Source organism: Ipomoea triloba, chromosome 10, assembly GCF_003576645.1.
Source record: "Ipomoea triloba cultivar NCNSP0323 chromosome 10, ASM357664v1".
NCBI classification, from domain to species: domain Eukaryota; kingdom Viridiplantae; phylum Streptophyta; class Magnoliopsida; order Solanales; family Convolvulaceae; genus Ipomoea; species Ipomoea triloba.
In genome coordinates, this window is record NC_044925.1 from 5894565 (window position 1) to 5907959 (window position 13395).

Here is a 13395-nt window from a genome sequence, read left to right on the forward strand (position 1 = left end):
TTGCATACTAAATGTTTACCATTTGAATTGTGAACATTTAATATATAAATTGTGTATTTTAAACTTGAGTTTACCTTACAAGGTGGACTCACGTCCACAGAATAATTTGCCAAAAAAGCGGGGAATGGGGTGGTGGGCCCTGGCCAAGCGCCATGCCTACCCTTGCCTAGAGCCAGGCATGTCTAGGTTTATCATTGTTAGATGCTTGGTTCTATTAATGATGAATTAAAATTGTCACTTTGATTTTAACTGAGGAGTTAAATATGTACATGGCAATAACTCAGGGATTAAGTGTACTTAATCCGGAGAAGAGAGAAGGCATTAACTGATTAAGTGTATACTTTCGGTATATCTTAGGCACTGCAATATCATTTTCTCTTATTTTAATTTAGGAATAAGGGTTAAATAAGCCACTGAACTACACACAAAACTATAATTAGGCAATCGAACTCAAAAAGAATGCAATTGGGTCCCTAAACTACACAAACACATGCAATTAAGTCCAAATTGACCTGTTTACCTACAATTGTAATGACGTGGCGGTTACCAATATTTAAAATAATTTTTTTAAATAATTTTAATTAAAATAATTAAATAATTATTTAAAAAAAAAACAGAAGAACTGCCGGAGACGGATCGTCTCCGGCAGCCTTCGTCTCCACTGCCAGGGAGACGAAGGTTTCGTCTCCACTGCCAGGGAGACGAAGTTCCGGCCTTCGTCTCCACTGCCAGGGAGACGAAGTTCTGGCCTTCGTCTCCACTGCCAGGGAGACGAAGGTCCGGCCTTCGTCTCCATGGCCGAAGATGAAGACATTCGTCTCCGGCCATGGAGACGAAGACTGCCGGAGAAGATTCGTCTCCAGCAGTTCTGTTTTTATTTTTATTTTTTATTTTATTATTATTATTATTTAATTATTATAATTAAAATTATATAAAAAAAATTATTTTAAAAATTGTTAACCGCCACGTTAGCACAATAATAGGTAAACAGGTCAATTTGAACTTAATTGCATGATTTTGTGTAGTTTAGGGACCCAATTGCAATCTTTTCGAGTTCGATGGCCTAATTGTAATTTTGTGTGTAGTTCAGTGGTCTATTTGACCCTTATTCCTTTAATTTATTAACAACATGAATTGGAGCAACTATATATCATTGCGTGATGGGGATGAATGCAAAGTGAAATTGATTAACAACACTTAACGGTGTTACATAATGGAGTGAGGGCAATTTCATCCACGGAATATAAAATCATTAAAATGTATAATATTTTATAAATAAACCAATACTATAAACTACCTCCACATATACAAAGTTATTAGATTATTACACTTCAACAACAAAAATAATCCGGAATAGTTGAACGAAAGGTGTACTTTTTTTTTTTTTTTTGAAATAACGAAATGTGTACTTGTTTGATCGAATTTGTATAATTACAATTGGAGTATTGAGTTTTTCTAACAAGTTGATCGATTGAGTTTGTGATTTGACAATTAAGACTAATCAAAATACACATCATATTGTCAAGTACCTTGTGGTTTAAGTCTCGTCCCAGTTCAAGATTTTGAAATATATATTATGTTGAACAGTTATTATAAATAGATTACATTTTTTGCCGAAAATCTTGTGGTCAAGCGGCATAGCTGTGGCCTTCCCAAGTGAAAGGTTGGTTATAAGTTTGATACTCAATGGGGGCGTTGGCTCTAGCTTTATGCTTGCGTTGGCTCTTTATGCTTCAGTAGGTTGAGAAAGTACTACATTGTAACAGAGTCAATAGTATTCAAAAAAAAAAAAGATTAGATTTTAGTTAGAAAAAAAAAAGAAAAAAAGCACCACATTATTAGAAGATATTTTTGTTATAAGAAATAATTTTCTCTCTTTTAAATTTTTATTTTAGTTTTGATTCAAATATTATTAAAGTCAAAGACGTACAAATTTATCTAAAACGTAACTTTTTTTTTTTGAATACTCTAAAACGTAACTTTGAAAAGTCATTACAAAATAATTCAAAGTCGTATTAATTACTCATCAATCCATTTAGAAAGTTATAATGTTAATATGCGCACGTGTTCTTATATTAATGAATAATGCTATTTAAGTTAAACTACTCTATTACATATTGTTTGGTTCACGTAATGAATTTTGAAATAATAATATTATATTTCTTTGAAAATGTGGTTCACGTAATGAATTTTGAAATAATAATATTATATTTCTTTGAAAATGAAATAGGCGAGGAATGCGATATGAATTCAATTCCATTGTTGGTTCACAGAAAAATAGATTCTGAAATTGTATTTTAGTGTTTCGTTGAATTAAGGAAAAATACAATAAATATTCAATAAGACAAAATTAATCTCTACACTGATATAATAATAATAATAATAATAATAATAATAATAATAATAATAATAATAATAATCTACTATCTACTTTTATATATATATATATATAGAGGCAAAATTTCTTATGATCGTCTTACGGATCCTCATCAGTTAGACTGATTAGGTTTTTCATAAATATTACACTTTTCCTCATGAGTATTACAATTTGCCTTATAAGTAACTCTTCAATCCTTAATATTACATTTTTATTTAAAGGTATTATATTTTAATGTTTTTCATCAAAAGTATCACATTCTTGTTGGAAAAATAGCATGAAATGGCAATTTAAGTAGCTATTTTGTGGTACAAATATATGTGGGGTCTGCTCCCGATTTGGGTCGGGTCAAAGTGGATTCGGGTTCTTTGTAGTTAGACGAAGAGATTGATATATTATACGCACAAAACGGATAATGGGTAATGAGAAATTGGTTCTCAAAGTTGACCCATTTGTGTTGGAAAAAGGTGGGAAAAGCTTTAGAATAAGGCTTTGTCCCACATTGATTTGGGAAGTGGGTTTGCACCACTATTTATACAAGAACCTTTCTTAGACTTAGTGAATTGTATAGCATAGAGGCTCTCTCTCGCACGCAAGTGGTGCAAATCAAATCCCAAAATGAGCCTGTAAAAGCCTCGTTTCGAAAAATTGACTGGCCTAACAGACTCGTGATCTTTTTAGTCTTCGGTTTCAAACAAGCCAAGCTCTCCTCTCTCTCTCTCTACATTACAACTTTTGTTTATTTGCATGTCATTCTTGCAAACTTAATCTTGTGCAAACAAACTAACAAGGTGTATAATTAATTTTTGCTACGTAAAACTCTCGAATCGTTTAAGTCGTAAAGAATTAATCCTTATTCAGCCGAGTCGTTAATTTTTTAAAAATTGTACAAGTCAATTCACCCCCCCCCCCTCTAGACTTGTAACTCCTACCCACGGGAACCAACAACCTTTAAAGCGCACCTAGCAACACTATAAAGTACATCTAGTAACAATACAAAGTGTATCTAATGATATTATTAGTTGCATCGAATGTGAAAGTTAATTGCACCTATTATTCAACTTTTAAAATTTTTGGTTTAATTTTTTAAATTTGATTTGGGGGTTCACTTTTTATTATGTAGGAGTTTAATATTTATGGTCTAGCTTTGAGTTTAGTTTTCTAGATTTATCAATAGATGCACTCTATTGTTTAACTTACTTGCACACTATATAGTGTTGTAAGTGACACTCTATAGTGGTGTTAATTGGACTTAAAAATTTGAGTTATTTACACAAATGTCACAACATTTTTTTTTATAATTGCTTATGATATGTTTGATCTTTCTAGATTAATGACTCTGATTGCTCCCTAGTTCTCTCTTAGGAAGTGATTCTCACAAGAGTGCGCTCCTATATATATACATACATATATATATACACATACACACACACACACACACATATATATATGTGTGTGTGTGTGTGTGTGTACGTGTGTGTGGTTCAAATGAAAACAACCCCTTCCTGCAAAAAAGTGAGGAACGATCACAGTTGCCACCAGGGTTCATTAATGGTTAACGGATTTTAGAAAAAAAATTATAGGGTCAATTTTATAATTATTGCAAATATTTATAAAACTCACCTTGCCACTTTTCCCTTTATTTTTCACCAATCATCAACCGTTGATCTACCCAAATGGATGAATCATATTAGTCCTCACTTTTTACCACTACGTGAGTCTATTCTCACTTGAATATGTATATGCATATACGTACGCGCACGCGCGCGCACACACACACACACATAGATTCCTAACCAGGTGAGAACATGTAGACAAATCTAAACTATTGATCTAGTATATTTAACGGTTCAAAATAAACAAAAATTTTGTAATATTTATGAAAAAGACCCGGCTCATTTTAAAAAGTTGAAATATTTATGAAAATGATCTCGCTCATTTTTACTTGATTTCCCATCTATTAGATCTTGTAGACCAATAGTTTGGATTTGTCCACACGTTCACACCTAGGGATTTGTTCTCATATGATTAGGATTATATATATATATATATATGATCATATGAGAATAAGACATTCCCGCGAAAAATGACGAATGATATCATCCATCTAAAGATTAATCAACTGTTGGGAAATAGGGAAGAAAAAATAAAACACATGCAATGGCATTTTCATATATATTGCAAATTATTTTTGTCTACCAAGAAAAGCTTAATTGTGCATCAACAAATTAGCAGCCTAGGCGAACCAACTGAGCTCGGCTGAACCCACAGGATCGGCTAAGTCCCCTAGTTCGGGCGACCCCATGAGGTCGGCCAAGACTACGGGGTCGACTGAGTCCTCATAGTCGGCCGGACCCGCAAGGCTGGTCGAGTCATCATGTGCTTGCTTTTGGCTTTGCGTATACTTTTACTTCGCGTTTTGCTTTTTTACTTTGCGCTTGTTTTTGGGCTTCGCCGTTGGACCGAGGTACCTCAATCCTTGACTCTTAGCACACTCGTTCGACGACAGGCGAGGTTAAGTCTCGTACCATCCTTAGGGTGTTTAGTCATTCCAGATCGAGTCCACTCGGACTTAAACCTAGAGACTCTTCAATTCGGCGATAGGCTACCAAAGGGTCGACCGAGGGTTCGGGGGTCTAAAACGTTTGACCAAGCCTAGCCTATCCCCTCTCCTCCTTCGAATAGCAGTATAATGAGCTGATGGCGAACTTGCACTGCTTTGTTGCGTGAAAATAATGTTCATCAAGGGGGTTGGACCACCTTACAGAGCTATCTTTATTGAATATATCTCACCAAGTGTTATGAATTCCATACCCTTTCTACCGCTTTGCCTTTTGGCGTCTTCAATTTGTAGTTTCCGGGACGAACCATGATTGTGCCTATGTATGGGCCCCCCCTCTTCAATGGCGAGGTTGGGACCCTTTTGTCATGGTATGCTTTGACTTGGCATTGGTAGTTTTCCACTTGGACCATGGCGGCTTCTCTTTTTTCGTTGATAAGGTGGAGGTCGATTGTATGGTGCTCGTCGTTGAGGTCGGGGTCATACTCTTCGCCTCGACAGGATGGTATGACCACCTCGGTGGGGGAATGGGCCTCAAACCCGTAGGACAATGGGAAGGGGGTTTCACCCGTAGCCTTCCACGGGTGGTGCGGTAAGCCCAAAGGATTACGTCCAACTCTTCTACCCATGCCCCTCCAACTGCCTCCAAGTTTTTCTTAAAATCGTCCCCGATGGTGCGATTGGCGTTTTCTACTTGCCCATTTGCTTGCAAGTAAGCGACCGCCACACTACTGTGTATAATGCGCCATTGGTCGTAGAATTGTTTGAAATCTTTATCCTCGAATTTCCGTCCGTTGTTGGAGATGATATCCATCGGGACTCCGAAATGACACAAGTTGTTTTGTACATGAACTGTTTGCACTTGGCACTCTGTCTTGGAAATACCTCAGACAAGTCCTCCACGTGAAGGTCGACCTCGGAGCTCTTCACTATCATGTCATCAAAATAAGCTGCCATATTTCGGCCGAGAACCTGCTCGAAGACCTTGGCGACCATCTTCGTGTCGGTGGCGCCTGAGTTTTTGAGCCCGAAAGCCATAACCCGGTAGTAAAAGACTTATTCAGGGGTTGTGAACGTCATGTTCTCCTCGTCGTCTTCGTGGATGAATATATGGTGGTATTCCAAGAATGCGTCTAGGAAACTCATGAGAGCGCATCCCGCCGTCTCGTCTATAAGTTAGTCGATGTTGGGTAGTGGGAAAGGGTCAATTGGGCACGCCTTGTTGAAGTTAGTGTAGTCTATGCACATCCTCCACGTGGGTGGTTTTGGGGCTAAGACCACATTTGCAAGCCAATCGGGGTACAAGACATCTCGTATATGCCCGATCTCGAGGAGGGTGTTAACCTCCTTTTTCACAAACTCTCGCCTCTCTGCCAAGAAGTACCTTTTCCGCTGTTGAACCGGCTTGGCCGCGGGGTTTACCGACAGCCTGTGGGTGATGACCTCCTAGTTGAGGCCCGACATGTCTTTGAGAAACCACGCGAATACCTCTTTGTAGCTGCGGATGACATCAATGATCCGACCTCGAAGGTCAGTAGGTAGTCTAACCCCGACCTTCATGACCCGACCAAGTCAGCTGAGGTCCAACACTACCTCTTATGTTTCCACTACGAGTTCGGCGCGGGGCTGACCTTCCTCCTCTCGCAACTCCTTCTCGGCAATGGTGTGCACTGTAGGTCTCTCTTGTCGATTTGGCAACACGCTTTTAAGAAACATCTTTTACTAACCTTTTGGTCTCCCTAGGCCACGCTGACCCTAGTTGGGGTGGGAAATTTAAAACACAAGTGTTCCATAGAGATCACATACCTAAGCTCTTCCAAGACGGGTCGGTCGAAGATGATATTGTGGGCTTGTGGGTGAAATTGATCTTGACCACCACGAATTCCACCTCCCACCTCTTGATGTGAGGCGGGGTGCCTATCTCCACCTCGAGATTGATGGAAACATTTGTTTCGATGGAGTCTCTCATGAACTCGTACAACGGGGTATTGACTTATCCCAAGTGCTTCCTTGACAGATCGAGCTTAGTGAACGTGCCATAGTACATGACGTTCACCGAACTCCTCGTAGGGGACCATCTGGTAAGTTATCGTCAATGAATGTAATGGGCTCCCTTCTCGGCTTCTTCTTGTGGGTGGTTGGACCGCCTCACCCACGTAGAGACTCCTGTCCCATTTCATTCTCTTCGCCTATGTCTCTCCCCATTTTGGCCGCCAAAGATAGCGTGAATGACTTGCTTCTTTTGGGGGTGGGAGTCGTCTAATTCTTTCTCATCCTCTTCGGTGAGTTGCTTGAGCTCCCTCTTGCATGACCTAGAAGCGGGTGGCACGGAACCACCCTTCTTCTTCCAGACGTTGCTTGGGCATTGTCCTTGCCGGGGTCTCTTGAAAAACTGACGGAGGTAGAGGATCATGCACTCATCGGTGTCATGCCCTAGTTGCCGATGGAATCAGTAGTACTTGTTTGGGTCTGCTTTGGACCTAGGTACTCCACGATGCCTATGTCTTCGGCATGGTTCGAGATGGTACTTACCAGATGTGTTAATGGAGTCAAGCAACGCAACTTAGCCAGCCATGGCCCTTGGTCTCGGCGTGGGGGCCTCGGCACCCGGCGGTCCTCTTAAGGTGCCTTGTCTCGCTGGCCTCATCCCTCTTCCTCTTTCTTCTTCCTCTGCCTCGGCGAACCTCTCAAGGTTGCGATGGAATAGTCCAAATCAGACATTGCTGGTGAAGATCGGTATGGCCGATTTGTCATCGAAATCCACGACTAACCTCGCTTCCTTCTTCCATCTGGCCAAGTACTTGGCAAGGTTTCTGAGCTCCATTGGTTCAATTTGCACAAGTTGCCGAATTTCTTCTTTTTTTGGGATGCTACTTGCAAAATACGACATAAACTGCTTCGAGAGGTCAGCAAAGGTGGAGATGGATCCCTTGGGTAGAGACGTGAAACAATCTTGAGCTTGACCATCAAGGGTCGTGAAGAAACCCTAGCACATGACAGCCCAATACCTGTTGAGATGAGCCCCGGGGTCGGTCGACCTCGTATAGGCCTTGATGGTTGGGAATCAGAAATCCCTCGACAAATGTTTAGCCATGATTTCTACCGTAAATGGGGTGGTTAACACCTCTTGGGGTTCCGGCGACGCATCTCTCATTTCTATCCTTTGCTGGAGCTCATCCATCCGCCTACGCAATTGCTCTACCTCGCTACGGTGGGAGCTTGACGGTTGGCCACGAGTCTCATCGAAGTTCTCTACTTGCGAGGCCTACTCTTGCTGCGGCAGAGTGCGTGACTCTTGGCTTAAAGATCTATGCGAGACCGACCCTTCCGCGGGTGCACAATTCGTGGTTAGTCTAAAATCAAGGCAGTTATGAACTAGAACTCATGCACTTAAGCGCCTCAAGGTGAACTTGGTAGCCCAGGTCGGCTATGCTTTCTCCACTTCTCGCCGCTCAGGCCAACCTCTGGTGGCTTCATCCCCTCCCTATCTTGTTGATGGTTAAGGTGAATTGATCTCTTCGTCGAGGTGAGGTTCGAGTGACCAGGGTCGGTGGGTGCTTGGACCGTCATCACGCATTCGTGGGTCGAGGCCGAGTGGAAGAATCGAGAGGCCTCCTAGAAGCCCGAGGCTGGAGGTGGAGCAGGTGGGGTCGGGCTGGCTTGACAGTTGTTGTTGATCAGATCATTAAGGTCTCCAGCCGACCTCACGGGTAGTGTTTGCCGACTCGCGGTCCCTTTAAGATCATTGGCACGGGATGGAGTACGAGTACCACGTGAGTTGTGAGAGTTACGGGAGTTGGAGCTGTATAGCAGTGCAACCTCCCCAATTAGCATATGTATACACATTCAGTGACAACGGTTACCTAGTACGGAGAAACAATCCAGGACAGACCGTTCCTTTTCGATAGCGCAGCAACCGTTTAGCAGCCCGCTAGTGCTGGTTTGTTGGAGTATGCATATACTACAAGAGACGATTAATCGCATAGGATACGTAAGGTCTAGTGATAACCAAGTACTGCAACAGGCTAAAAAGATGCCGAAACTAGGTTACATCAACCGCAGCACTACGAGATTACGCAGGAAGCAGTTTGTTTGTGGTAGCCAGTGTGGTACTGAAACAGCCTTTGCACCATCCATCTTGAACCGGATCAAAATATCCGTGATATATTGACTCTGAGATATAAACACACCACTAGATGTCAGAACTATCTCAATACCCAGAAAAATGATGCAAGGGACCAAGATCCCTAAGAGCAAACTGAGCTGACAAAGTGTCAACAAACTGATCAAGCCAAGCAGCATCGTTACCTGTTAATATAATATCATCCACATACACCAGCAGAATAAACAAATAAGGAAGCATCTGCTTGCTACTTCAAAAACCCACAACGCAATAAAAACTTTGAAAGCTCCAAGTACCAAGCCCTAGGCGCCTGCTTAAGGCTTATAAAGCTTTAGTCAGCTTGCAAACATGGGACAGAAACGAGGGATCTATAAAACTCGGTGGTTGCACCATAAACACTTCCTCATGCAATGTTTCATGTATGAACGCATTATTGATATCTAAGTGGTGCGAAGTCTAGTGATTACTCAAGGCAACGGTTAATACCACATGGATGGTCAATGGTTTCATAAATGAGCTATACGTCTCAAAATCATCCTAGCCAGCAGTCTGCAAGAACCCTTTAGCAACAAGCCGCGCCTTGTACCGATTAACCGACCCATCTAGTTTGCCCTTGATATGATAGACCCACTTGTAACTGATCGAGACAACTGCTCCGCAGGGAACCAGTTGCCATGTTTTGTTATGTTGGAGCACTTCGAACTCCTGATCCATTGTTTTCCTCCACTGAGCGTCTTTAAGAGCCTGGGTGACGATAGAAGGTTCTAAAGCGGGGGGCAAGGGATGTGACGTGACTTGGTTAATGACATAGTCAGAATACCTGGGATTGGGACAACGCTCCCGGGTAGACCTACGTAAATTATTCTGTGGTTGAAGAACTTCAGAGGTGGTGACGGGCAAGGAGTCAAACACGGATTGACTGGTAGGTCGGCCACTTCCTTGAACAGTGGGCGATGAGAAACTAGAAGGAGACGACGAACTGGACGCCTGGAGTGTTTTCGTTGGACAGTGTTGGAACTTGAGTTGGAACATTCGCTCGAGCAGGTTGTGGGTAGTCAGCTACGTTAGAGAGAGACGTAGCCGGAGAAGTAGCGAAAGTCAGAACAGGAGATTGAGCTGTCGAGGGAATGATCTCAGGCTGGGTAGAGACAGTGGGCAACTTGAACACAATATTGCTTAATTCTGAACCCTGCAAATCAGATGGTGGACTACCGCCAGATGTTTGCTGCAAATCCCTATAAGGAAAAACATGAGGCACAAATCGAACATGTTTAGATATATAAATGCGACTGGAAGTAGGGTCTAAACATTTATAACCCGATTGTGTGTTGGAGTAGCCAAGAAAGATATACGAGTGCGACTTGGGTTGTAGTTTTTTGGTGTTATAAGGGCGCAACCATGGGAAACACAAGCAGCCAAGGGGTTGTAACTTATTATAGTTAGGTGACTGATGAAATAGGACGTAAATTGGAGACTAACTACCTAAAACTGGTGTAGGGAGTCAGTTTATGAGGTAGACAGTCGTTTGAAAGGTATAAGTCAAGTACGAGGATGGTAGGGGTGCAGTGTGAAGGAGGGACAAACTGGTTTCGATCGACCACATGCCTATGTCGTCGCTCTGCGACTCCGTTATGCTCAGGAGTGTGTGGTGGGGTGTTGAAGTGAGAAATACCATAAGTGTTCAGGAATGGTATCAATTTCATAAATTATCCCCCATTGTCTAAGTAAATACAAATAATTAAAAGGCCAAAATATGTATCCACTAATTTTTTGAACTGGTAAATATTGCAAAGACATCTGACTTACGCTTCATGCGGTATAGCCAAATGTATCTTGGAAAGTGGTCTACAAAAATTACATAATAGCAAAATTCATCAACAGACTTTCCAATAGGCCCCTATACATCAGTGTAGATCAATTGCAAGGGTTTGGTGCTAACAAGGATATTTTTTAATAAGGGCAATTTATGGCTTTTATGCACATTGCAAGAAGGGCAATAGAATTGTCGCAGAGACGATACAGAAACTAGAACATTACAGTGTTGCAACACAAGTTGCAACACCTTATTAAACTGATTAAATAATTTTAATTGCTACGGATTAGCGACGGAAAAAATATCTGTCGTTGAGGTTTAAAGCATCTATTTATTTGTTTACAACGTAGAGACGTAAAATGATATCCGTTGCTACCTAGCGACGAATGAGTATCCGTCGCTAACTATAAAATGCGGAATACACATTTTAACTTCACTCAGTTCGCTACTCCTTCCTCTTCTCAAAGTAAACGATAATGGCAACAAGAGAGAAAAAGCTTACAAATCCAGAGGCTTGTGATGTGCAGTACATAAATTCCAAATAGGATAATGAGACTGGAAGTGAGCATAGCAAATGTCTGATATGCTCTAAAGGGAGAAAGCTCTTGTGAGTACATTACTAGCTCGATGAACTTATTATTATTTGTATATATTTTACAAGTTAAGTATCATTTTATTGTTTGTGCTTGTTTAATAGCGAGATGAACTTCAAAAGGAGCCTAATCTGTTTGAGTGCTTTGCGTAAATGCACAAAAAGAATGATGGTATGTTCGTTGATGAGAGGTCAAAGAGAATAGCTGTAAGTATAACGTAACCAATTATATATTGTTAAATAGATAAAGTTCTTATACACTATTGTATACTTATTTTATTGTGTATATGTGTTTAATTGCAGGAAGAAATACAAGCTGAAAGAAATCAACTGTAGGCTCAAATGCAAGCTCAGATTACAAGTTTGATGGATGAGTTGTGTCGCAATGGGATGCTATCCACTTCTATGTTACCATCTCTAAATACTCAAGTTGAACATTCTGTTAATTCAAATGATGAAAACTTAGAAAAGGATTAGATTATGTTTATTACTGTACTTGGTAATGTTTCTAACGATATAACTTTACTTTTGTTATTGATTATGATTATGAATGTTTTAATATAATATATTTTACAATTATATTATTGATGTATTATATTGTAGGTTTATTGCATGTATGCGATATTAATTAACGGACAAATTTATTGTGTTATACGTTTAATGCAGGTATGTGATATTAATTAGCGGGTAAATTTTTAAAAAAAAAAAATTTAAAATTTAGCAACGGACAAATATTGTAGTAAATTCGTAGCTACGTATCTAATAAAATAAAGAATACTAACGAAATAGCGACAAAAAAATTCGTAGTTAAATTTAGCGACTGATAATTCCGTCACTAAACTATAGCTAAATGACATCAAATTCAAATAATAAAAACAAATTAGCGACGACAGTTTCCGTCACTACATGTAGCAACGGACCATAGCGACGGAACTTTCCGTCGCTAAGTTTAGCGACGACGGAAAAATCCGTAGCTATTTCCTTGCAAAGTTCGTCACCAAATCGTCGTGGTAAGAGTCTAGCGACGGAAATATTGTGGGTGTAGCGACGGTTATTGCGTCGCAATTTCCTCGCAAATTTCAGCGTCCATATTGTCTTCGGGAGAAATATAGCGATGGATCATTTTCATTTAGCGATGGAAAAAAATTTTGTCGTTGAAATCTAGTGACGCTCATTTAGTGATTGAAAAAATCTGTCGCTAAAATGTTTAGCGATGGATTTCTCCTATTTAGCCACGAAAATCGTTCGTCGTTATTTTCGTGTTTTTTTTTGTAGTGAAATTTCTCTTACATTTAAAAATGAGGTCCACTTTCATTTTATATTATATATAATAATATAAAATAATAAAAAGAAATTAAAAATAAAAAAATTATGACAGGAAAGCTGCCTAATAAAGTACAAAGGCTATTCTAGCAAGCTTGCTAAACACATATGATAATAATTTTAAAAAAAATCTATGACATGTCAAGTTATCTTACAAATGGGTATAATTTTTGGGTTAAGGAGAACCTAATGGGGTAGCATATGTGCTCGCTAACTTTGCGGTGAATCAGGAAGAGGCAAATTATGTCGTGGACCCAGGTCCACCTTGTAAGGTGGACCTGGGTCCAAAACTACGTCGTTTTGTCTCTTTTTTTTATTTTTTTATTTTTATTATTAAATTAGTAAACACATTGCTGAATTAGAGTTGCCCAAAAATGTGTGAATGTAGAGGTTTCAAAGTGTGAATGTAGAGTATAGAAATCGTGAATGTAGACTTATGATTGTGTGAATGTAGAGTTGCCTAGAAATGTGTGAATGTAGAGGTTTCAAAGTGTGAATGTAGAGTATAGAAATCGTGAATGTAGAGTTATGCATGTGTGAATCTGTAATAGAGTTAAGAAGTTCTAGCAACTTGTAGCCCTGTAATGTGTGAATGTGGAGTTCTTAA